The sequence below is a fragment of the Gopherus evgoodei genome, chromosome 6, assembly GCF_007399415.2.
Source record: "Gopherus evgoodei ecotype Sinaloan lineage chromosome 6, rGopEvg1_v1.p, whole genome shotgun sequence".
Classification (NCBI taxonomy): Eukaryota; Metazoa; Chordata; order Testudines; family Testudinidae; genus Gopherus; species Gopherus evgoodei.
The window spans coordinates 105,256,899-105,281,452 of NC_044327.1; the positions used below are offsets into that span (position 1 = coordinate 105,256,899).

The 24,554-nt window shown below is 42.8% G+C and overlaps 1 long non-coding RNA gene across 1 annotated transcript; it reads right to left on the minus strand.

The window, feature by feature from the left end:
• Positions 1 to 6,513: 6,513 nt before the first annotated feature.
• On the minus strand, positions 6,514 to 24,269 carry LOC115653096. Its single transcript, XR_004000840.1, has 3 exons — positions 24,187 to 24,269; positions 15,189 to 15,192; positions 6,514 to 6,524 (listed from the first exon to the last, which is right to left on the minus strand). It is a non-coding gene; the product is annotated as an uncharacterized LOC115653096 (long non-coding RNA).
• Positions 24,270 to 24,554: the final 285 nt, after the last annotated feature.

Here is a 24,554-nt window from a genome sequence, read left to right on the forward strand (position 1 = left end):
TGTTACAATGGAGAATGATGTTTGTTATAATACCTAAATTCAGACCTCATCCAGCTAGTATTAGCACTACTAATTATGTTCAATTAAATGTAAGAAAAGAGTCACACTGCTCAAACATGTTAACACACATGTACGGTATGCGGTGAGGAAAGGATGCAGAGTAATGCATGGCTTTAATTTTAGAAGGTGTGACAGTCTCCCCAGGAGAAGAACAGACATGTTTTCACTAAGCAATGGAATATGGGTTTGAGGTGCCATGCAGGGGTTATGTGTTCTATATTAAAGCAGTGAGCAGAAAATCATCAAGCGCAGGGAAGTGGCAGGACCCTACAATTTGCTGTTAAGTAGATCTTCCCTGCCACCCCGCTCCTTTTGCAGATAGTGCACATTTGACTAGTGCAGCCTCAAGCTAGCAGCAGCAGTAGAGCAGTTTGTTCTGCAGTCATTCCATAGCCTCTGATGAAGGAGTCCTTCTGTTGCCCCACTCCTTCCAAGCCTATCTATGAAGATACCCCGTGACCATTCTAGTTACTGAGTGGAGGATCTAGGCTTTCGAATCTGATCCAAAACCCAATGAAGTCTTCAACAGGCTTTCGATAAGGCTGTGAATGAACAGGTGCATATCATACTCATGCAAAGTCCCCCTGTGCTCAGATAGCAAATGCTAGTGATGCCTGTCTTTTTTTAATATTTTTTTAAACGAGGTTTTCATAATAAAGAGGTTCACGCAAAGCAAATGGTTCCACTGTGTAGAATTAATGAGTGAATAATTAAGTCATCAGTGGATCAATTCTTCTGAGAAGAGACCTGTCCAGTACTGATGGTGTTTCACCAGTGGCACACCCCACCTAGCCAGACAGAACCAATAACTACCTGTGGAAAAGATTTTCATCAGGATGCACTAGATGGAGTGTCTAGTCAGCTCAGTTGTTTGACCTCTCTTGTGAAACTCCAACCCCCTCCTCCAGAACTCCAAAGAAAGCTCCCCCCCAAGTCACTTGCAACAGAACTTCAGTTAACAGTCCTTATTTCCAGGGCGGGGCCCAGACACTGCAATGGGGAGCTTGTGGGAGCAATGGGAGTTCCAGTGACTTGTGGCCAACTACAGCCAAGGGAGATAATATGTCGGGTTTCCACATACACATAAGCTTTGCCTAGAATAGGAAAATAGGTTGTGTTTAAAATGTGTTAGCTAACATATTTTAATGAACACTGTTTTTTAAAAAGACATTACCTCTAGTATAGAGAGGGTAAGTTATGTTTAAAATGTGTTGGCTGGTCATGGTTAGCCCCAAACCTCCTATTCAATGGGACTGTTGTGGAATAAATATCCTTATACATGCTCAATAGGATCAGTTTCACCTCTGATGGCTTGTTCCTCCTTCTATTGTCTCTCTCTCTTTGCTAGAACTTGATGGTGCAGCCCTAGACCATCCTCCTACAGTGATGAAAACCTGTTAGCAAGTTTTTAAGACCACAAATGTACCTGAGACAAAGGCCAATGATGGAACAGCCCATATCCTTTGCTGAGGGTTTATAAATAATATCTGCAATTTATTAGGGCAAACAGAGATGTGGGTTTCTTTTAATCTATTCTGTGTAGCAATTTCTGGTTTAGTCCAACATCTGAACAACTCTGTAAGGTGCCACAGGACTCTTTGCTGCTTCAATATAGACTGTCTGTGTGATTTGTTAGTTGGTACTTGGGTCCCTTATTAGAAAAACTTCAGGAACAAAGAGAATACAGATGTGCTCCTCTAGCATCGTAATTCTTTGAAGCCTCTTATCCCAGAATTTATGTACAAATTCCAAGCACATAAGTATTAGGTTACCATTCAAAGCTTGATCTAGCATCCATTGAAGTCAATGGAAACACTACCATTGATCACATTGGGCCTGGGATCAGGATCTCTGTGCACCACAGCTCTTGCCCCTCACTTGCTTTAATACTTATCATCCTTGATGAAGTCCAACCAGCTCTAAAAATATTGTTTCCTTTCTTAGACTCTGCTTCAGATCTCTGGTTAAACTTTCCATCTTTCTATTCAATTAGATAAGCTTCTCCTTTCTGAGACTACTGTAAAACACTTCAGCTTAGGCAATTCAAGATGTCCAAGCAGTTTGCTTTCTCTCCTCCTACTCCCATTAATGAGATCTACTAAAGTCTCTCTCAGTGCAGCTTCTCGCTCCAAATTCCACCCAGCCTGTCAGAGCACTCAGCACTTTCTCAGTATGGCTTCTAGCTTCCAAATGATTTTGATGAAGCTAGTCTCCAAAACTATGGGCGTTAATGTGTTGCAAAAGAAATGCCATGAGACATCTCTTCTGCTTCTACAGCACCCAGCTTCTGCACTCCAATTTATACATTGCTGGACAACAAAAGGATATATACAATTACAAGAGAAAAAGCAATTAAATCAAACTCAACTCTGCAACAGCAAGACCTGACTACTGAAACACGAAGCATATGCTAATAAACGAAGGTAAAAATTACTGCAGCCCTTTTTGTTTTAAAGATTTTATTTTTATGCTTGCAAATGCTCCCAATGCTTGGGCTATTGGGAGTGCACCAGTTTTAGGGTTATTGGAGGTCAAAGTCATATATAATTTAAGGAGACTTAACTTTCTTTGCCCAGCTGAGGCCTTTATAAAATTAATGACAATTTAAAATTTGAGGAAGTCTAACCTAGCTGGAGAAGTTCAGGAATAGAAAATGTGGCTATATTTATGTGACTAAGAAATGTAATGTGACATAAGTTAGCTCATTTTGCTCATACAATACTCACATTGAAGCCAGTGGGAGTTTTGCATAAGTAAAGTGATTTGGATTCCATCTAGGGTGGCCACCCATCCAGCTTTTACCCAGAAAGCATGGTTTTTGGCTTCTGTGGCTGTGTGCCATTTAGGGCTGCCATGTGCCCAGTTTTTGACTGGAAAGTCTGGTCAAAAAGGGGACCTGGCAACTGTAAATGGCACCTGAACCAAAAGTCCAGTTATCAAGGGGAGGGGGAGGCACCAGGTCATTAACCAGTGCTGGCCCCTGTTCAGTTGGGGCCACTTCCTACCTGCAGGCAGGCTTCATGAGGAGATTTAGTGAGCAATGGGGAGGAGAGGGTATGATGCGGGGAGGGACCTTGAGGGATGAGGTGGGGCAGGGGCATGATCCACTGGAGTTCACAGCCCCGCCCTTTCCCCAGAGCACTGCTTTATTGCATTATATCCTAATTCATGTTTTTTCAGGTCATATTATATCAGGGTAGAGGTGTATGAGATGATTTTTAAAAGTATTTCTTAATTTAATGTTTAAGTTTATTTTTGTCAATCAGGTTCACTGTTTCTCCAATTTGTGTAGGTCTTTCACGTAGTGATGAAAAAGAAAAATACATTTTTTTTAAATAATAGTAAAGCCACACAATTTGGCAGGGGCATTCTGGGGCTGGTTTAGCACTCCAAGCTTATATATTTATGTATTTCTAAACTAAATTGCAGAATCTCTTTAAGAGTCATACCCAAAGTGACAAGACGCTAAAGAAGTTCTCAGTGTACTGCAAAAGCCTAATAACAATATCACGTGGGGTGTCAGAATTCTGCTGACCATCCCAAGCTTGGATGTATGCAGGTCTTATTTTATAGAGCTGTTACCAGGTCAAGTAATTGTCCTATGTGATGAGCTGTAGTCCAAGGAAATATGTTTAATACCCTTCTGAGCTTTTGAGTCAGGTTGCCTTACTTTATGTATTCCAGTTTATATACATTAAAAGGGTAACTCTCTGGTGCTCTTAACAACCTTAAAGTTATGAGTTCCCAAAAATACCCATTAACCAATCAAGCCTAACAACAACAAAAATGCAATAGGCGTGAAATGTTGTTTTCCTTCTTATCACCTCAACTTTCCCTCCTCCAAAAAGCTAGCAATAAGAGTTGGGTTTTGCAGTGTGCCATCAAGGTCAACACATTTGTGCTATTTCAACCCAAGGGTAGGGGAATGCGTTCCAAAGTGGAAGGAGTCTCATGCAGAATAGCTTGCAGACAGCTGCCTTTGTTGTATACTTAGGGAACTCCAAGCTGAGCTCCTTTGTCTGATCTTAGCTACGACAATGTGGCATAGGGAAATAGGCAGGTACTATCCAGACCACTCAGGGCTTGGTTGGTCAAGCCCAACACCTTACAGTCTACCCAGAAACCAATAGATAGGAAGTCCAAATCAGAGAGTACCTATGTAATGCATTCATAATGTAATATACCATTTAATAAATGGGCTGCTAAATTCTGCATCAGCTTCAGTCTAAAGATAAATTTTAGATACAGAGTATATAGCAGGAACCTAATCTTGAGGGGATGAATGCATAGATGACAATAGCAAGGTCCACATCCAAAAGGATTGGTTGAAATATCCTGGTCTGACATAAGTTGCAGGTGAAGGAACCATCCTGTCTGTTATTTCTAAGTGATCATCATTAGCTGCTAAGAATCTTACTAGATTGCAAACATAAGCATCAACTGCATAGTGTGCACCGTCAGTGTAAGAGGCAAACAGTATCCTCATCAACCTATGGATAATTTTTTTCTGACACAGTTTCTGTTCAGAAGAAAACACTGAGATAGATGAGCACCACAGAAATTCTTCAGATACTGATCAGAAGAAAAATGGTTCTACATTACACTTGAGCCATAGGATGATGTCACTCCCCCATCAGTTTATTCTGTATGACCTCAACACTTACAGAAAAATGGCTATTTACATTTTAATAACCAAAGATATCAAGCAACTACTGAAGACCGTTCATACAATATGAATATTCAAGGTAATTTAACAGCCTAATTCTATTTATTATCCAGCTAGATTTATAGTTCCATCTCTTTAAGTTGTTTTCAGATGTTTACAAATCAATACCAATGGAAGATAAGGCATCTTCATTACCATCTTCCCTTGATTCGTTCTTGTTTCTTGGCTTTAGTATTGCTCACAGTTTTGGAATGGTAGTCATATGTAGCTTTCTGTCATTGCACCTAGTTCTAATTTTTTTCATTTAGTTCTCAGATTTTACAGTAAACATTTTTATTTATCTTAAGGGTATTTCTGGACTTTTGTGTATAAGATATGACCAGTACAAAGAACTTTTAAATGACTGTATCTCATATCCCTGGTATTTGATTTCCCTTTTCACATCAGCCAGGACCTGTTGCATTCTGCAATTTGCCCTGAATTGCGGTGCTTTTTTATTAGACACACTTGAGCCTTTAGACTGAAAGCACTTCAGGGCAGGGATAATGTGTTATACACCACAAATCACCTATTTTGCTGTGTACTTTTATAGTTCTATATAAATTATCTCTAGTAAGGGTTGTATGTGCCCTTTCAGCAGTCAGCCAGCACAATACAGGAAAGGCAGACTCCACTTTAATAAACAATATGCTCAATTCTACCTCAGATATGTAACTACCATGAACATCAGTACTTGCATATTAAGGACTAAATTATACCTTCTTCTGCAATGACTGGGCTAGTGTACAGATGACTGACTTAATCTATCTCCCAGTGCTCTGGTGCTCAAAGGAGAGGAACCAACTAATGCAAATGGAAGCAGGGATATGGACCCACTGTTGTGCGGAACTTTCCTGGCTTATACATGGCTCTGGTTAAATAGGCTAGCAAAAAGATCTGTGTCCTCGCTTCCACTTCTGTTACCCAGAGGCCTGCCTAACCCTGAGGGCTCCACTTCCACTTCCTGTGTGGCAGAGTCCTCATAGCCCCAGCAAGGTTGGGCCCAGAATTCACTTAGGGCAGGGGCTAGGGTGTCCCCACTCTAGGGTGCTCTGTCTTCACTGGATGCTTCCCTGACCCACTGATCATTACATACAGTTCCAAGCAAATACAACTTAACAGCAATCAATTTTTAAAAAATAAGGAAAAAATAGGAAATGTTAAAGGACAACACATCATCCCACTCTGTGGCACGGGGACATCACAAACAGCATCTCTGTAAAGACAGTTCACAGTCTGTTCCTCACACATCCCAGGCCTCTTTCTTAGGCCCTGGCTGTGCTGCAGGGATGCTGCGGGTCAGACACTTATTCTGGTGGTGGGCACATGCCTTCAAGCTCTAAGTGGCAGGACCTTCTTCCCATCGGAAGCCCCTTCTCCCCCCATCAGGGTTAAGATCCCCTTCCAAGTCTAACCTGCAAAGCATCTTGGCTGAGGCGTCTCCCTGAGCTGGGCCCATTGCCCAGGGTCCCCCCTTGCTCTCCTCAGATACTCACTGCACCTGACTCCAGACTGCTCCAGCCTCAGCTCCAGCAGCACTGTGCCTCAGCACTGATGCTGCTTTGCCTCAAGTCCTCTGGGCTGCTTTTCTGGACCCTCTGGCTCTGGTTGCTACAGTTCTTCTCCCAGTACAGGTCTGCTCTCTGGGCTGCTACTATGGCTCTGCTCCTAGCACTGACCTGCTCCCTGGGCTGCTCTTCTGGTTCTCTCCAGCTGGCCCGGCTCTGCTCCCCAGCTCAGCTTGGGCCCCTGCTCTCTCCTTAGCTCAACCTCACTCTGTTCCAAGCAATTCCAGCTCACACAGAGGACGGGACCCCCCCTTGGCCTACTGACTCCCTCATTAGCCTGCCCGCCCTGTCAAGCAGGCTGACCTGGAGCATTGGCCTCTCTCGATTGTTCCTGTGGACTATCAGTCTCAGGGTTCTGATTTCCTATCGACCCTTCCCCTTTCTTTTGGTACTGGGAGCTAGCCAACCAAAAAAAACCCACTGAGTTTTAGTAAGGGGCCAATAGTCCCCTTACACGAAGATAGTGCTGCCTAATGCCAAAGGATGCATTTCTGGGTTGGAAATTGGATTAAACCATTACTCCACTCCCTCTGCCAAAGGATGGCCTTGGCAGGTGAAGTACTTTTTACACCTGTTTTACAACTGTAGCAACAGATGTCTCTAGCTATGCCTTCTGCAATGCCTGGAAGACTTAATTCATTCCTAGTGCACAATGGCAGCAGCCACTGGTGTTCCAGCAGCATGCTACCTCCTTCCCAAGTGCAGGCTAGCTGAGGAGAATCATAACTCCTCTCCAAGTATGGGACTAAAATTTGTATCCAGATCCTTTTTCTGGTCCCAAAATAAAAACAGTAAATTGAAATAGGAAGGTTTAATTTATACAGGCATTCTTATCTTATCCATCTCTGAACTTCAGAAGGCTTAGTCAAAGAGAGAACCAGAATTGTCCTTACAGCAACCTTGATTTTTCTAGTAGAATCTGGCCATTGTTCTCAACTGACTTGAAACTGGAGAGTGTAATTCCTATTAGAATGGATGAGGAAAACAGACATTCTGACTTTTTCAAAATGCATTATAAACACAAAGATCAAAGGCAATTTTGTTTGCAAAATTCCAATTTTCAAATAGACAAAAATGAAACAAACTTAAAATGTATACAGTAAAACAAAGAGAAGGGAGCATGAACAGGTATCCCAAACCAATGTATTCTCTATCATAGCTTGTTTAATTTTGCATATCTAGTAATTTGAAGGCAGCAATAGAAAGAACCAGCCAAACAAACAATCACCCTTGAGTACAATACGAGAAGAACTTGAAGAGAATAAGACATTACACCACAGAGGAGAAGCTTGTGGCTTCAGTTCTGAATCAGCACAAATATGACAGGAAAGTTAATTACTAAAAATATTCTGAGATTGTGGATCACATCTCAAAGAACTTATCTTGTCTATTTTGGTTACTGCAATCTTTTTATAATTCATAGGTCAAGCACTCAGCATTGAGCCCAATGTTCTTGTTATTGATCTTAGAAAAATCATGCCAATTAGCTAGAAACTTTGTGGAAGAACATTTTAATACATTTTAACATTAGCATCCATGACCATGGGCAGGAAGGCACATTTGAGAATCATCAGAAGCAAGGGTAGATCAAGGTCAACGTTCATAACTATTTTTTAATGAAGTTTGGAACTTGTATCCAGAAATCCTTAAGTAAAGAGCAATCATATATTAAAAAAGTGAGACTCACAATGGACTTACATCTCCAGCAAGATGGCTGTGTAGGGAACATAAAGAACGCTGACTGTCACATAATGGCAGATTGAGATATTAAAAAAAGCTTCCCCAAATGTATTCTTCACCTACCCTTCATGATATAAATGGATCTGGGACTTCAGTCACCAGAGCATGAATATAGTAGTAAACTAGTGTAACTCTCTTTAGGCCTCCAGTGTGGTACACTAATATAAAAATTAAGCAACAAAGTGGAGAATAAGGTACCTGAATCTTTCTCTACTTGATTTCTCTATGCATTGACCTTCTTAGCTTCAATTACTAGACAGCATTGTCTCTATTAATCATCTGTGACATTGGGTTTAGTTTGGAGAAGCAGCCACAAATGCTTATGCCATGTTATTTGAAACTTTGTCTAGATAACTTGAGAACGCAGAGGATATTCTATTATTACTGCATCAGGCCCTGATACTCTAAACAACTGTGTATGTCTATATTATATATAATATATTTTAATGTATTTATCCTCACCTCACCCCAGTGAGTCAGGGAAAGACTGTATTGCTATTTTACAGATGGAGTAGTGAGGCACAGAGAGGCTAAGTGATCTGCCCAAGGTCACACAGGAAGTCTGTGCAGGACTGGGAACTTGAAACCAGGTCTCCCAAGTACTAGACTAGTGGCCTAACCACTGGACCATCCTTCCTCTTATGAATAGCTCCATGGAATTCAGTAGGACTAATTACAAATATAAAGTTAACTATGTGCCAAGTCTTTGAAGCACTAGAAGTCATTTTTAATTTTTTTTTCATGCCTCTTGTACTTCCTGGTTTTGTCTGAAGCATAGGTCAGGTCTTAATTTTTCTAAATGGGTTCCCTTCTCCTATAATCTCTTTTGAAATTCACTCCATTAACATTGGTCTTCAGTGATCTAAAGAGACTCGCCTAACCCCCTAACTGGGATGAATTTCATTGTATTAGAAAACATTTCAGTAAAGTAATATATTTTTATTCTTATTTGAACGGTGTCACTGGAAAGGAAACTAAAGCTCTGCAGACTGATACCTACATTCCCTCTATCCCTTTCTTAATATGTCTTAACATATTAGCTGTTTGCAAAAATGCACCGTGGTAGACCAGATATTTTTAGTTTCCACTGACACTTAGTTTGTTTTCCTAAATAGTTAACATTTTATTTAAAACCCAGTATTCCCTTGCATTAATTTAATCTGTCATCATGTTGTCCAATCACATAACTTTGTTATTTAGTCTTGACTAACCTAAATAACTTTGTCACAGTCAAATTTACCAATGCACCATTTAAAACTCCTCCAGATTTCTAAATGTTTAGGGCCAGAGGTCCCTAGTATGACCTCTTGTGTAACACAGCCCATAGAATTTCACCCACTGGATTCCTGCATCTAGTTTAATAATTTGTGGCTGAACAAAAATATTTCTCTTGGGAAGATATTCAAAGACTCCTGATAGTGGAGAAGCTACCATATCCCTTGGCAATCTGATCTAATGGTTAATAAGGCTCGTTAAAAAAGCTTCAAGAATTTTTTTTAAGTTGTTGCCATTTTGCAGGGCTTGAAACCTTCTCATTCATTGTTTTCACAAAATTTCCTGCAGGTTTTTAATCAACATTTTCACTATTGATACTGTTCATTTGTCAAAAATCATGTTGTCAGGAACTGTTGTATTAATTGCTTCAACAAGAAAACGTGAAAAATATTGCAAAAACAAAATTTGAAAAAGTCTAAAGCTTTTAGTGAACTTTTTCATTTCTGAATGAAAAAACTTTCATTCAAAAATGTCAGCCAAGTTTACATCTTTCCAGACCGAGCACTGCTGACTTCATCTTCTAGTCATTGGATTTTGTTACACCTTTATCTACTTGATTACAAAGATTTCTAGTCTCAGATATCTTCCTTTGGGATCTTGTATACCATGATCAAGTTGCCCCTTAACCTGCACTTTGATAAGCTAAATCATATGAACTCCTTTACAGTCTCATAATTAATTAAATTATTTTTAAATTACCCTTAAAAGAACACAGTTAAGGTTACAAAGTCAAGAGGTCAAAAAAAAGTACCAGAATTAAGATTGCCTGTGCAACCTTAATTTGGCCCCTCTCTCTGCAGCCATTATGATAATTTAATTATATGATCACGTACCAAGAAGGGGAAAAGCATCTTTGTGCACAGACTTGCCAACCTAGTAATGAGGGCTTTAAATTAGGTTCAAAGGGGGAAAGTGACCGAAACTTGCAGGTAAATGTAAAAAAGACAACCTGAACAGAGGACTAGATGTTGGGTGGGGCAGTGGCATGGAAAGTTACAAAAGTCATAGGAACAATTCAAGGGAAATCCACGGAGGAATCTGCTTAACATCTTAGATATATTTTTCACAAGGAGTACGGGTTGCAATATATATCAAGCCATTCACAGTCTTTGTTTAATCCTGAGCTGATGGTGTCAAATTTGCAGATGAACTGAAGAGCAGCAGTTTCTCTTTGAAGTCTGGTTCTGAAGATTTTTTGCTGCAGGATGGCTACCTTTAGATCTGCTATTGTGTGTCCAGGGAGACTGAAGTATTCTCCTTCAGGTTTTTATATATTGCTATTCCTAATATCTGATTTGTGTCCATTTACCTTTTCCATAGGGACTGTCCAGTTTGGCCAATGTACAGAGTAGAGGGACATTGCTGGCATATGATGGTGTATATTACATTGGTGGACGTGCAGGTGAATGAACCAGTGATGGTGTGGCTGATCTGGTTAGGTCCTGCGATGGTGTCGCTGGTGTAGATATGTGGGCAGAGTTGGCATTGAGGCTTGTTGCATGGATTGGTTCCTGAGTTAGAGTTACTATGGTGCGGTGTGCAGTTACTGGTGCGAATATGCTTCAGGTTGGCAGGTTGTCTGTGGGCGAGGACTGGCCAGCCACCCAAGGCCTGTGAAAGTGAGGGATCATTGTCCAGGATGGGTTGTAGATCCTTGATGATGCGTTGGAGGGATTTTAGCTGGGGACTATATGCGATGGCCAGTGGAGTCCTGTTGGGTTTCTTTCTTGTCTTGCAGTAGGAGGCTTCTGGGTACACGTCTGGCTCTGTTGATCTGTTTCCTTATTTCCTCGTACGGGTATTGTAGTTTTGAGAATGCTTGGTGAAGATTTTGGAGGTGTTGGTCTCTGTCTGAGGGTTGGAGCAGATGTGGTTGTACCTCAGTGCTTGGCTGTAGACAATAGACCGTGTGGTGTGCCCGGGATGGAAGCTGGAGGCATGAACATAGGCATAGTGGTTGGTAGGTTTTCGATATATGGTGGTGTTAATGTGACCATGTCATAAACAGATAGCTAAGGGTTAATGTTCTTTTACCTGTAAAGAGTTAACACAGGGAACCAAACACCTGACCAGAGGACCAATCAGGAAACAAGACTTTTTCAAATCTGGGTGGAGGGAAGTTTTGGGTGTGAGTCCTTTGTTCTCGGTCTGTTCTTTTCTCGGCTCTGAGAGTGACCACAGGAATCTCCAGGCTTTCTAATCTTCTGTTTCCAAGTTGTAAGTACAAGGATAGTAAGACAATAGGTTTATATTGGGTTTTTTTGTATTTACATGTGTGTAGTTGCTGGAGTGTATTCTTTTTGGATAAGGCTGTTTATTCATTTTCTTTTAAGCAATTGACCCTGTATATTGTCACCTTAATACAGAGACCATTTTATGTCCTTTTTCTTTCTTTTTATATAAAGCTTTCTTTTTAAGACCTGTTGGAGTTTTTCTTTAGTGGGGACTCCAGGGAATTGAGTCTGCAGCTCACCAGGGAATTGGTGGGAGGAAGAAGTCAGGGGGATAATCTCTTTGCGTTAGATTTACTAAGCCTGACTTTGCATACCCCCTGGGTGAGGGGGGAGAGAGATTAGATCTCTCGGTACTTGTGTTTCAAGGACTTGAAGCAGGGAGTATCCTAGGGTCCCCAGGGTGGGGAAATCTGGGAAGAGGTAAAGAGGGTGGAATCCCTTTGTTTAGATTCACGGAGCTTGAATCTGTATATCTCTCCAGGAACCCAGGGAGGGAACACCTGGAGGGGAGGAGGGGGAAGGGAAATGGTTTATTCCCCTTTGTTGTGAGACTCAAGGAATCTGAGTCTGGGGGTCCCCCAGGGAAGGTTTTGGGGAGACCACAGTGAGCTAGGAACTGTATAATTCCTGGCTGGTGGCAGCGATACCAGGTCCAAGCTGGTAACTAAGCTTGGAGGTTTTAATGCTAATACCCATATTTTGGACGCTAAGGTCCAGGTCTGGGAAGAAATGTTATGACAGACCATCACTTATTTGCACCATGGTGTCTAGGAAGTGGACCTCCCATGTAGATTGGTCCAGGCTGAGGCTGATGGTGGGGTGGAAGCTGTTGAAACTGTGGTGGAATTTTTCCAGAGTCTCCTTCCCATAGGTTCAGATGACAAATATCAAGCATATATACACTTTTTCTGAGGTCCAGAAGAAGATGAGAGGCAGATCAGTTACGTCTGTGCAGAAAGATAAAAGGGTTAAAAATAAGGATGACATCATGGTAGGGGGCTACTGTAGACCCCTGCATAAGGAAAAGGAAGTGGAGGAGCCATTTTTAGAAGAAGAAACAGAAATATCCAAAACACAAGTGTGACGCTCTGCTCAGAGAGCCAGAACCATACGCCATTGTTACTTCTCTGTTTCAGCAGGAGTTTTGCTGGAGCTTCAACTGTATGAGAACTCCTTGCCACACCAGTCTGTCCACATAACCAGCAAATGCCTCAAGACTGTGTCAGTATAAACCTTGCACTGCAAGTAAAATTCAGTGAATTCCAGTTCCTGATTTCCCCGGAGGCATCTCTCTGCAATGTCCACTCCCTCCCACTGGACACTCTCAACAAATAATCAAGTCCTCTGTCTCCAAAGGACAGAATCCATACTAGTCTGTTGACTCAGCTGAGAATGCATGCATTACTTTAATATAACAGAACTGAGATGTCTTATATTAAAACTAAGAATAAGTTTTTTAATAAAGAATATAGATTTAAGTGACCCTAAGCAAGGAAAAAAGAGACAGGGTTAGAAACAAAACAAAAAACCATGCTTCCTAGTGACTAAAGCTTAGCTTTAGCAAGTCATAATCTTTGTCTGAGCAGCATCTGCACCCTCTCAGGCATGAGGATCCATCATTCACAGAATCAGAGGGTGTGAGCCCTTTCTTCTCTAAGTGATGGATGCCAAAATGGCTCTTTGCTTCTTTTTATATTCCCTGATACTCATTATTTTGTCCCCACAATACGAATGACCGCCTGGGGTTCAGACTCTTGTCATGCTGTTTGTTTTCTAATAAGCTGGGGCCCTCTTCCTGCTCGTTTGATGACTGTTTAACTTAGATGAAAATGTACGTTCACAGTCTTTTGCTTGTAATCAAGCCATGCTGTTTCCTTCTTTGCCTGTTAGCTTCCCATCTCCCTGTTGACTTCCATAAATGGGGCTTCCATTGCTTTGTTTCCACAACACTTAATTTACTTCCCTCCTGTCTGGGAAAATCTGTTTCTCCCTTTGTATGATCACAGACTTCAGAAAGTATCCATAATTTCTCATATAGTTTTAATACAGACATTTCACAATGACATTAAGCATGAGTGTGTTAGTGTCTTTCATAAAAGACTTAATACACATTTATAGTACAGTATACAATCAATTGATTCAATTGCTTATTCTTTGGGGTTCAAACTCCCTTTTTTCTCACTGGCATGTCTGGGCCTTGATTGTCACAACACAAACTGGTAATAATGGGGTACTTTACCCAAAATTTCCAGTAAATTATCAGATTGTACAGAGAGTACTTCTTGTTTCTGAAAGTGAAGGAAATAACCAGGAGGACAGCCATTTTGATTCTGATCAAAAGGGAGGAATTGGTTGCAACTCTAAAAGTGGAAGAAAATTTGGGTGAAAGATTATTAAATGATACATTTCATGATTCTAAGGAAAAGAAGGAGTGGAAGAAGCACAATAAGGACAATGGAGTTCAACAAGGCTGACTTTAAGAAACTCAGAGAACTGGTAGGGAAGATCCCATTGGAAAAGAAGTTGCTGAATAAATTCGTTCAGGAGAGCTGAAAATATTAAAGGCCAGGGCCGTAGCAACAAAGAACGTGGCCCCCTCCAAACATATGTCCGGGGCCCCTTACAATGCAGAAACTGGAATGCAGTATTTATTTTATACAATATACAGGGTTCATATTATGTATACATAGGCCTACAGTGTACATGTATTCCGTATTTACGCAAAGCGCTTCTTTCGAGCCTTGTTCTCCGCAAATTGGTTAATCAATGCGTCATTGTCATAAACAGATAGCTAAGGGTTAATGTTCTTTTACCTGTAAAGGGGTAACACCAGTAACCTGAAACACCTGACCAGAGGACCAATCAGGAAACAAGACTTTTTCAAATCTGGGTGGAGGGAAGTTTGTGTGTTAGTTCTTTGTCCTTTGTTTTGTGTCTGACCCTCTCGGCTCTGAGAGTGATTTTTCTATCTCCAGGCTTTCTAATCTTCTAATTACAAGTTGTAAGTACAAGGATAGTAAGACAATAGGTTTATATTGTTTTTCTTTTATATTTACATGTGTGTAGTTGCTGGAATGTTTTAAATTGTATTCTTTTTGGATAAGGCTGTTTATTCATTTTTCTTTTAAGCAATTGACCCTGTATATTGTCATCTTATTACAGAGACTATTCTTAATGTCCTTTTTCACTCTTTTTATATAAAGCTTTCTTTTTAAGACCTGTTGGAGTTTTTCTTTAGTGGGGACTCCAGGGAATTGAGTCTGCAGCTCACCAGGGAATTGGTGGGAGGAAGAAGTCAAGGGGAAAATCTCTTTGTGTTAGATTTACTAAGCCTCACTTTGTATACCCTCTGGGTGAGGGGGAGAGATTAGATCTCTCGGTACTTGTGTTTCCAGGATTGGAAGCAGGTAATCTCCTAGGGTCGTCCAGGAAGGGGAGCCTGGGAGGAAGTAAGGAAACAAGGGGAGGAGGTTATTTCCCTTTGTTGTAAGACTCAAGGCATCTGAGTCTGGGGGTCCCCCAGGGAAGGTTTTGGGGAGACCACAGTGAGCTAGGCACTGTATAATTCTTAGCTGGTGGCAGCGGTACCAGGTCCAAGCTGGTAACTAAGCTTGGAGGTTTTAATGCTAATACCCATATTTTGGACGCTAAGGTCCAGATCTGGGAAAAAATGTTATGACATCATATCCAGAGATCTGGCAATCTTGTTTTTGATTGAGATAACTGCAAGTGCAGAAAGCGTGTCATCTGTCATGGTTGAGCGCAGGATATTCTTGATCAGTTTCATTCTGCTGAAGCTCCTTTCAGCACCAGCGACAGTAACTGGTGTGGTCAGAAGAATTCTGATGCAAATGCAAAGATTCGGATATATTTCCTGAAGGCTGTTCTTGTATATGTACGTTAAAAAATTGTTTGTCGTGACAAGTCCTCTCTCTTTCTCGATGACATAAATAAAACGATTCAATTCCATTATGAGTTCGTTGGCATCAATGTCTCCCGTTTTTCTTTCAAAATTTTTGCTGTGATTCTCCAGTTCATTTTCTCTGTGACACTGCTTCAGGCTGTTAACGTTGTACAGAAATCCAAACAACTTATACCACTCCACGAGTTGGTCAAATTGCGATGAAACAGAAGATATGGCCTGAACAGTGAGAACAAGAAAGAACTGCGATTTGAATTTTTCTTCGGCAGAAAGATGACTCGAATCATCAGCACATTCGTAATCAAACATTCTGTTCATACGTTGCACCCTGGTTTCTGGAAACACCTGCTCAATACCCATATGCTCTGCTATTTCACGTGCATTTGTGACCACAGAGTTATATCCTGTATTTCAATAGTCTTCCAAAAAATTCATTGTAGCACCGACTTCTGCCTGCAGTACGTCAATTGACACATCTGGTGACTGAATTAATTTGCTGGTTTTATTGACTTGAAATAGTATATCTTACCACGTGTACACAGTCAGAACAAAAGGCCACGTAGTAACATGGTCTAAAAATGCACCGGTTTCTGTTGCTGTATTGCCATCTTTCTTTTCGAGTGCATATTCTCGCAAAGATGACAAAGCATTGCACAATTCTTCAAGGTGATAACACAATGGCTTCACAGCATCAATTCTCGACTCCCAACGAGTGTCTGATAACTCTTTAACAGATATTGGCATATGTTCTTGAAGTATATCCCAACGTGAAGATGAAGAAGAAAAGATAATATATATTCTGTTAATTAGACCGAAAAAGTCAACGGCATATTTCGATGACTTTGCAGCGTCTGAGATCACAAGATTTCAAGTGTGAGCTCCACATGGTACATACAAGGCACGGTCATTTATTTCTAGCATGCGGGCTTGAACTCCTTTATTCTTTCCTCTCATATTTGCGCCGTTATCATAAGCTTGGCCTCTCATATCAGCAATGTCTATTCCTAAGTTGTTTGCCTTTTCAAGAAACGCTTCTAATAAGCCCTCGCCAGTTGTATCATGAACATTAAGAAAACCAACAAACGCTTCACGAATATTGACACCATCTTCACCGTTGCATTCAACAAAGTATAACACCACAGACATCTGTTCCTCATGTGACATGTCGGGAGTACAGTCCAAAATAACTGAATAATATTTTGCTTTTTTAAGTTGCGCTATGTTGGCCTCTTGAATGTTATTGGCAACAACTTGAATCAGCTCGTTTTGGATCTGTGGACTGAGGTACTGAACATGTGTCTCTCCCTTCTTAATCCTCTGTAAAAGTTCGCTGAGGACAGTATCATACTTTGCAAGCAATTCAAACAGTCCCAAAAAGTTGCCATTCGAAGGATCGCCAAGCTTTTCATTACTTCCTCGAAATGCCAAGTTTCTTTCGGACAAGAAAATAACGACATCAACCATGCGTTTGACAACATTTCTCCAGAAATCTCTTTCTTTCAGAAAAGCCTGCAATTTGAGTTGGTCAATAGATGTACGGTTTACTATGCCTGACCGAAGGTCAAACCATTTCACCATACAGTCTTGATGACCTTTGCCTGTTTCATGCTGCTGAAGTCTTTTTGACCGTGCTTTCCAAGCAGATGTTCCACGACGTAGCGGTATGTTGCCAGTGCCAAATAATTTACAACAAAAACAAAAAATGGCATCTTTCTGAACTGAGTACATTAACCATGAACGTCTTATTTTCTCGCCATTTGCCATGGTTCGATAGAAACAAGTACTTGTGAACCTCCATCTTTCCTCGTTAAATGGAAATTCGTAACTTTCATTCTGCTGCGGTGGGCCACGTGCAACAATGTCACACACTTGCCTGTCCGATATTATAGACGGCCAATCTCCTGGATCATCAGTCAGTGGTTCAGATTCAGATACTTCTTTCCCGGCAGCAGCTGGAATATCTGTCACAGTTTGTTTGGTAGAACAACTGGCTTCACCTTCGACCTCACTTGAAGCACTTCTGGATACTTCTGGATACGATTCGTCGCTGCTAGCACTGTCCGTTTCATGTGCCTGTACCTGTACATTGGATTGCTGCGCAAAATACGTTGACAACTTTGGAATTTTCTTAAGTTCCTTCTCGGCATCTTTTGCTGCCTTTCGTTTACTAGCTCCGCTCTTATACATTCTCTTAGACATCACAAAGCACGCTTCTGCGTTGGAAACAATAAAAAACTAAACAACTAAATTAATAACATTCATCCGCCAACCGCCATTATGAACGCAAATACATATTCTTTGAATGGGTCCAACTAAAATTTGAAACTGACCGACAGACAACTGATGCAGCCAATAGCATTATGATGTATCATAATGATTTCACGGTTTTGTCACTAAAACCGACATGGATTGTGCAATAGCGTCAATAAATATCACTTACCTAATTATACCTTACATTTTTTTTGCCACTTTTAGGGACCCCCTTCCTTGCAGGGCCCCCTCTGGTTGGAGGGTACGGAGGGTGCTCGCTACGTCTCTGTTAAAGGCAAAACTATAAACGGTCCTCATGCAAAGGAAACATAAGAAGAGGCCAATATGGCTCCATCAAGAGCCGTTTCATGACCTGAAAACCAAAAAGAATCCTAAAAAAAAAAAAAAGAGGATGAAGAAAGGGAACTTGCACAAATTGCTAAGGAGGAGCACAAAAGAATACCACAAGCACGGCAGGACAACATCAGAAAGGTGAAGACACAAAATGAGTTATACCTAGCAAGGGCCATAAAAGGTAAGAAGAAGAGGTCCTATAAATACATTAGGAGTAGGAGAAAGACAAAGGAAAGTGTTGGTACTCGATTCAGTGGGGAGGGAAAGCTAATAGTTGACTCCAAGAAAGCTGAAGTCTTAATTATTTTGCTCCGGTCTTAATTAAAAACATTAATCATGACCAGATACTCAACACAATTAATAGTCTCAACAAAGTGGAAGGATGTAAGCCAAAATAGGAAAAGAACGGATTAAAGAGTATTTAGATAAGTTAGATGTATTCAAATTGGCAGGGCCTGATGAAATTCATCCTATGGTACTTAAGGAACTAGCTGAAGCAATCTCAGAACTCTTAGAAATTATCTTCAAGAGCACATGGAGGATGAGTGAAGTCCCAGACAACTGGAGGGCGGCAAACATAGTACCTATATTTAGAAAAGGGAACAAAGAGGACTCAGGAAAATATAGATCAGTCAGCCTAACTTTGATACATGAAAAGATACTGAAACAAATTATTTAATAATCAGTTTGGAAGCATCTCGGGGATGATAGAGTTAAAAGGAATAGCCAGCATAAATTTGTCAAACCAACCTAGGGGATAGGGGGAAGCAGTAGAGGTGATATATCTTGAATTTTAATAAGACTTTTGAAACAGTTCCACGTGGGATTATCATAAACAGACTAGGGGAATGAGGTCTAGATTAAATTATTATAAAGTGAGTGCATAGCTGGTTGAAAGACCTTACTCAAATAGTAGTTATTAATGGCAAACTGGGAGGGCATATCTAATGGAGTCACCCAAGGGGCAGTCATGGGTCTAGTACTAGTCAGTATTTTCATTAATGACATGGATAATTGAGTGAAGAGCATGCTTACAAAATTTTTAGATGGCACCAAGCTGGGAAGAGAGTTTCAAGCATTTTGGAGGACATGATTAGAGTTCAAAGTGACCTTCACAAATTGAAGATTTGGTCTGAAATCAACAAGATGAAATTTAATAAAGACAAGTGAAAAGTACTACACTGAGGAAATTAAAATAATATGTACAAGTACAAAATGGGGAATAACTGGCTAGGTGGTAGTACTAGTGGACAGTATGTGGGATTATAGTCGATCACAAATTGAATGAGTTAACAATGTGATGCAGTTTCAAAAAAGGCAATCTACTCAACACTGTTGAGGCTTCAGCTTGAGTTCTGTGTCCAACTGTGGGTGCTACACTTTAGGAAAGATGTGGAAAAATTGGACAGAGTTCAGAGGAGAGCAACATAAACAATGAAAAGTTTAGAAAACCTTTCTCACAAGGAAACATTAAAAAACTGGGCATGTTTAGCCTTGAGAAAAAAAGACTGTGGGAGGAACCAATAAGTCTTCAGATATGATAAGGGCTGTTATAAAGAAGATGGTGATCAACTGTTCTCTATGTCTACTGAAGATAGCAGAAGTAGTAATGGGCTTAATCTGCAGCAAAGGAGAGTTAGGCTAGATATTGGGAAATACTTTCTAAATATAAGGGTAGTAAAGCTCTGGAATAGGCTTCCAAAGGAGGTGGTGGAATCTCCATCAAAGCAAGACTTTTAAGAAGAGATTTGACAAACACTTCTTGTCCTGCCTCACCACGGGGGAACGGATTTGATGACCTCTCGTGGTCCCTTCCAGGCCCCACATTTCTATGATTCTATTATACTATTTTTTCTACAGGACTCATGCCTCATTAAATGCAGAGAATAGATAGAGCTCTGGGTATGAATCATGGTTGCATAAAAAAGGAGGCTGTTGTCTGTAGGATCCCCATCTTATTTATTGCAGAAGTTGGAATGGGTGTAATAAATAAGGCAGGAGACCGCAGGAAGAGAAAGGAGAGCCATGTTGAATCATGTTTACACCCACCCAGGTTCACCAGCAGGATTATAATCTTCAGAACTCCAGTATAAGCGCCTCTGAACTGTAACAGTCCTCATCTGCCTCAATAGCCTTTTTGAGACACTGGCAACTGGCACAGTTTGGAGGAGCCACCAGCTGCTCTAATCCACACCAGATAACTGCGTCAGAGCAGCCCCTGGATTAGAGGAGCATAAAAGGCACAAATATGGACATCTCTCCTTGACTGAGCTGACTACTGAGGATTTGGCCACCTATTCTTTAAATCAGGGATGGGGAACCTTTTTTTCTATCATGGGCCATTGACCCACAGGAAAAATCAGTTGTGGGCCACACACAAGTAAAAAGCAACTTAATTTAGGTTTGGGTTTTTTTTAAGAGACATATATTAAACGGTCTACTCACCCACCTGGGGTGTGTGTGGAGGCTTGGGGATATCCCGTCCCCCATCAGTGGGGTGAGCCAGCACTCGCAGCTCCAGCCCCTTGGGGGGAGGTGGAGGCTCGGGCTTCCCCCTGTGGTGGAGCAAGCCGGAGTTCACAGCTGCAGCCCCACAGTAGGGCACCGAGACTTGCTGCAGGCCGGATGAAATTAAGCAATGGGCCAGATCTGGCATGCAGGCCTTAGGTTCTCCACTCCTGCTTTAAGTGTACCTATTTCTGTGTGACTCCTCTATGTAAAACTGTTACTTTCTTGGATCATACCTCATGACCCCAACCCACTCTTCCTCCAGTGCAGGTGTAATTTCTGCCCTACCTTGCATTGCTGGATTCACAGTTTCCCTGGTGTTACTAACATCCCCAGCATACGACTGCCTTAGATATTCCTTAGCACCTGATTTCCCTGGTTCCAGGTTGTAATAATTCCCCCGCAGTTTCAGTCCACTTTAGTAACCCAACCCTTCTTATCTAGGCTTTCCATTTCCCTAAATGTTCCCCAGTGCCCAGTGAATTTAAACTTATATTGCACGTGTCATCTTCTCTTTTGTGCATCCAGATCCATAAATCTTCCTGCCTAGCCATATTTGTGCTGTAATATTTATTACTGTAATGAGTCAATAATGATCACTCTTAGGTTCCATGTATTAACTATCAGGAAAAACATTTAAGCAATTTTCTCAATGAGACTCCTCCTTTGAAGCCAAGCTAACAATGGATCGGAAGCATTAGCTTTGCCAAAACACACTCTGAGGTTACATCATTACAATGGTGATGAAGAATGTATGGGATGGTTTTAAATGATGATCATCCTCATCCTCATCCTCTTTGTTCAACAGATTCATTAGAATTATTATTCATACATTAGCTAGCTCGGTCTCAGACAAAAAAGATCGAGATTCATTTAAACATTAAAATGTTGGAATGATGCCATAATGACAGAATTGGAAGCAAAATCCCACACCTACTGATAACACATTGATAAGAAGCAGTTAAAGAGGATTAGTAAAACACCTAACGTTTTTTCTACTAGAAGTCTGAGCAGCTTTTAAATTAGTGCATATTAATGTAGACACACCATATTTTCTCTTTATGTAAAGAATTCAGGGGCAATACTTAAAAAGGAGTTGGGAGGTTGGTTGGTTGGTTTTGATTTTGTTTTGTTTTTCTCCTTGGATTGTTCTCTGAAAGTTAAGTAAACGGAATCTATCATTAAGATATGCGCTGCCTCCAATTTTCTGCTGCCCACTACCGTCAACATGCTGGGGACAATAACTAAAGCTAGAGATTGCTCAAATGGTTTCCTACAATTGAAATTTCTGTAAACCTTGCCAGTTTACCCATCAGTATTAAGCACTCAACTCTTGGCTATCTTAATGGTCAGCTGCCAGTTTTCAGCTGACAAAGACCCTCTATGAGCCCATGGTGGTTTTCCTGGATGTGTTACTCTGAATGATTGAGACACACTCATTTTTTATACAGTTAGAACTCTGTACTCTTTAAGAGACTGAACTGTTGCCCCATCACAGAACCTAATACTATACTAAGGGTATGTCTACACTGGCAGAGTTACAGCGCCGGCAGTTACAGCGCTGCTCAGAGAGCGCTGAGGGGAAACCGCTTTGGTGTGTTCACACTGTCAGCTGCCTGCGCAATAGCATGTTCACACTTGCGGCACTTGCAGCTGTATTTGGAGTCGTGTACTCTGGGCAGCCATCCCACAGAGCATCTCTTCCTCTTCTGCCGCTAAGAGTTGTGGGAAGGCGTAGGGGGTCATGGCTGGGTCGGTGCAACCATTTAGGCGGACTAGGCAGTTGCCTAGGGTGCTGAGATTTGGGGGCGCCAAAAAGCGCCCCCCAATTTTTTTTTAAATGGTTGAGCAGCCGTTGCTGCTGGGACAGAGAGGGAGTCTGAGCTGCCCGCAGCAGCCGGCAGCCCAGGGTGTCCCCTGGGTCAGGGCGCCCCCTGGGTCAGGGTGCCTCTGCAGCAGCCCGCAGCCCTGGGTGTCCCCTGGCCCAGGGAAATCCCGGGCTGCCGACTGCCGCTGGAGGGGGTGGCAGGCAGCTCCCGTGGAGCTACCGCAGTGGTGCCTGTGGAGGGTCCGCTGCTCGCGTGGCTCTGGTGGACCGCCCGCAGACAGCACTGCGACAGCTCCACCGGAGCTACGGGAGCAGCGCGCGGTGCGGTGAAATTGCTGTCCGCCTAGGGCACTCAAACCCCTAGCGCCGGTCCTGGGTCACGGGCAGGGCCAGTGCAAGGATATTTTGCGCCCTAGGTGAAACTTTCACACTTGCGCCCTCCCTCCGATGTCCAGCCCCCACCTTCCTATGGCCAAGTTCCCCCCAGATGTTCACAAAGTGCAGGGGGCAAGGGGATGGGGGCTGCACAGAGGGGGTCATAATGGGCTCTTCCAGGGGGTGAAGGTGGCAGAGAGGCATGTGCACAGGATTGTTGCAGGGGGTGGAGGTGGCCAAGAGGTGGAGGGAGAGGGGGCGTAGTGGCAGGGAAGAGATTGCACAGAGGCAAAAAGGGTTCGTTGCAGGGGGTGCAGTGGCAGGGAGGAAGTGGCACAAGGGAGAAGTGAGCAAGAGGGGGTAGTGGCAAGGGGCTGGCAGGCAGGAGGGTGTCTGTGCCCAGGGTTGTTGCAGGGGGGTGAAGGTGGCAGGGAGGGAGAAGGCAGGCAGCGGGGGAGGGGGGGAGTCCTGAGGTTGATGCGGGGTGAAAGTGACTGTGGCTGGCTCGGGAGGTTGCTGGGTGGAAAGTGACTGGACAGGGTGGGTTGTTGGGGCAGGGGGTGCACAGGAGAGACGGTAACTGGTCGGTGGATGTTGGAGGGGGTGACACTGGCTGGGGGGGGTGCCCTGGTTGCTCCCACATACACCATTCCGCAGGCCAGGAACTGGACCTGCCCACCCCCCATTGCTCCATGGGCCCATGCAGCTCCCCACGGCCCGGCTAGGTAACTTGCAGGTGGAATAGAACCAAGCTTCTCCACCCGAAGTGCAGAGCGCAGCTGTACCATCTTCCCTGCACCGCGGGCCGAGCCGGGCTCCCCGGTACCCTTGGGGCTCTCAGAGGTGGCACAGGCAGCCAGCTCCCCCGCACCCGAGCCTGCTGCTGCCACTGCTATTGAGAGCCCCGGGGGGTGGCAGGGAGCCCGGCTCAGCCCACAGAGCAGGGAAGTAGGCGTAGCTGCTAGCGCTAGACTCTCCCCTTCACTGCTCTGCCGCCGACTGCTCCCCCGGGGAGAGGTACTGGACATGCCACGGGCAGCCCCTCTGGAGCCGAGAGGCAGGAAGCAGCAGCAGCCTTGTCCTTTGCTGTTTAAAAAAAAAACTGGGAGGCACTGATTTTTGGTGCCCCCAACCACTTGACACCCTAGGTGGCTGCCTAGTCCGCCTAGTGGTTGCACTGACCCTGGTCACAGAGCATCCTGGGTTTTGTCCCAATGAACCGTGATGCATTGCTTCGCATCTCAGCAATCCCTGAGCTTCCTTCTGCATTTGGAGCCATCTTTCAACAGTTTGTGTACTGTGCCCTCTGCTCTGCCTCTTCGGTCTGCAGGAATGGAGCCTGCACCTTTGACCAATATGCTGCTCACACGACACAAGTAGCAGTGGAGTTATTCCTTAAACTACAAAGGCAAAAGCAGTTCGACATTGATCTCACCATGAGTAGTAGCTATGTCATGAGATTGTTTGTGGCATTCACAGAGGTGCTGATGGGACTGTGTGATGAGCTTGCCCTAGCCCTGCGGCGCAAGGACATAAGAATAAGAGCTGCCCTGTCGTTGGAGAAATGCGTGGCGACTGCACTGTGGAAGCTGGCTACTCCAGACTGCTACTGATTGGTCGCTAACCAGTTTAGAGTGGGAAAGTTGACCGCTGGACTCGTGTTGATGGAAGTGTGCAGGGCCATTAATTGCATCCTGCTCCAAAAGACTGACTCTGGGCAACGTGCGTGACATTG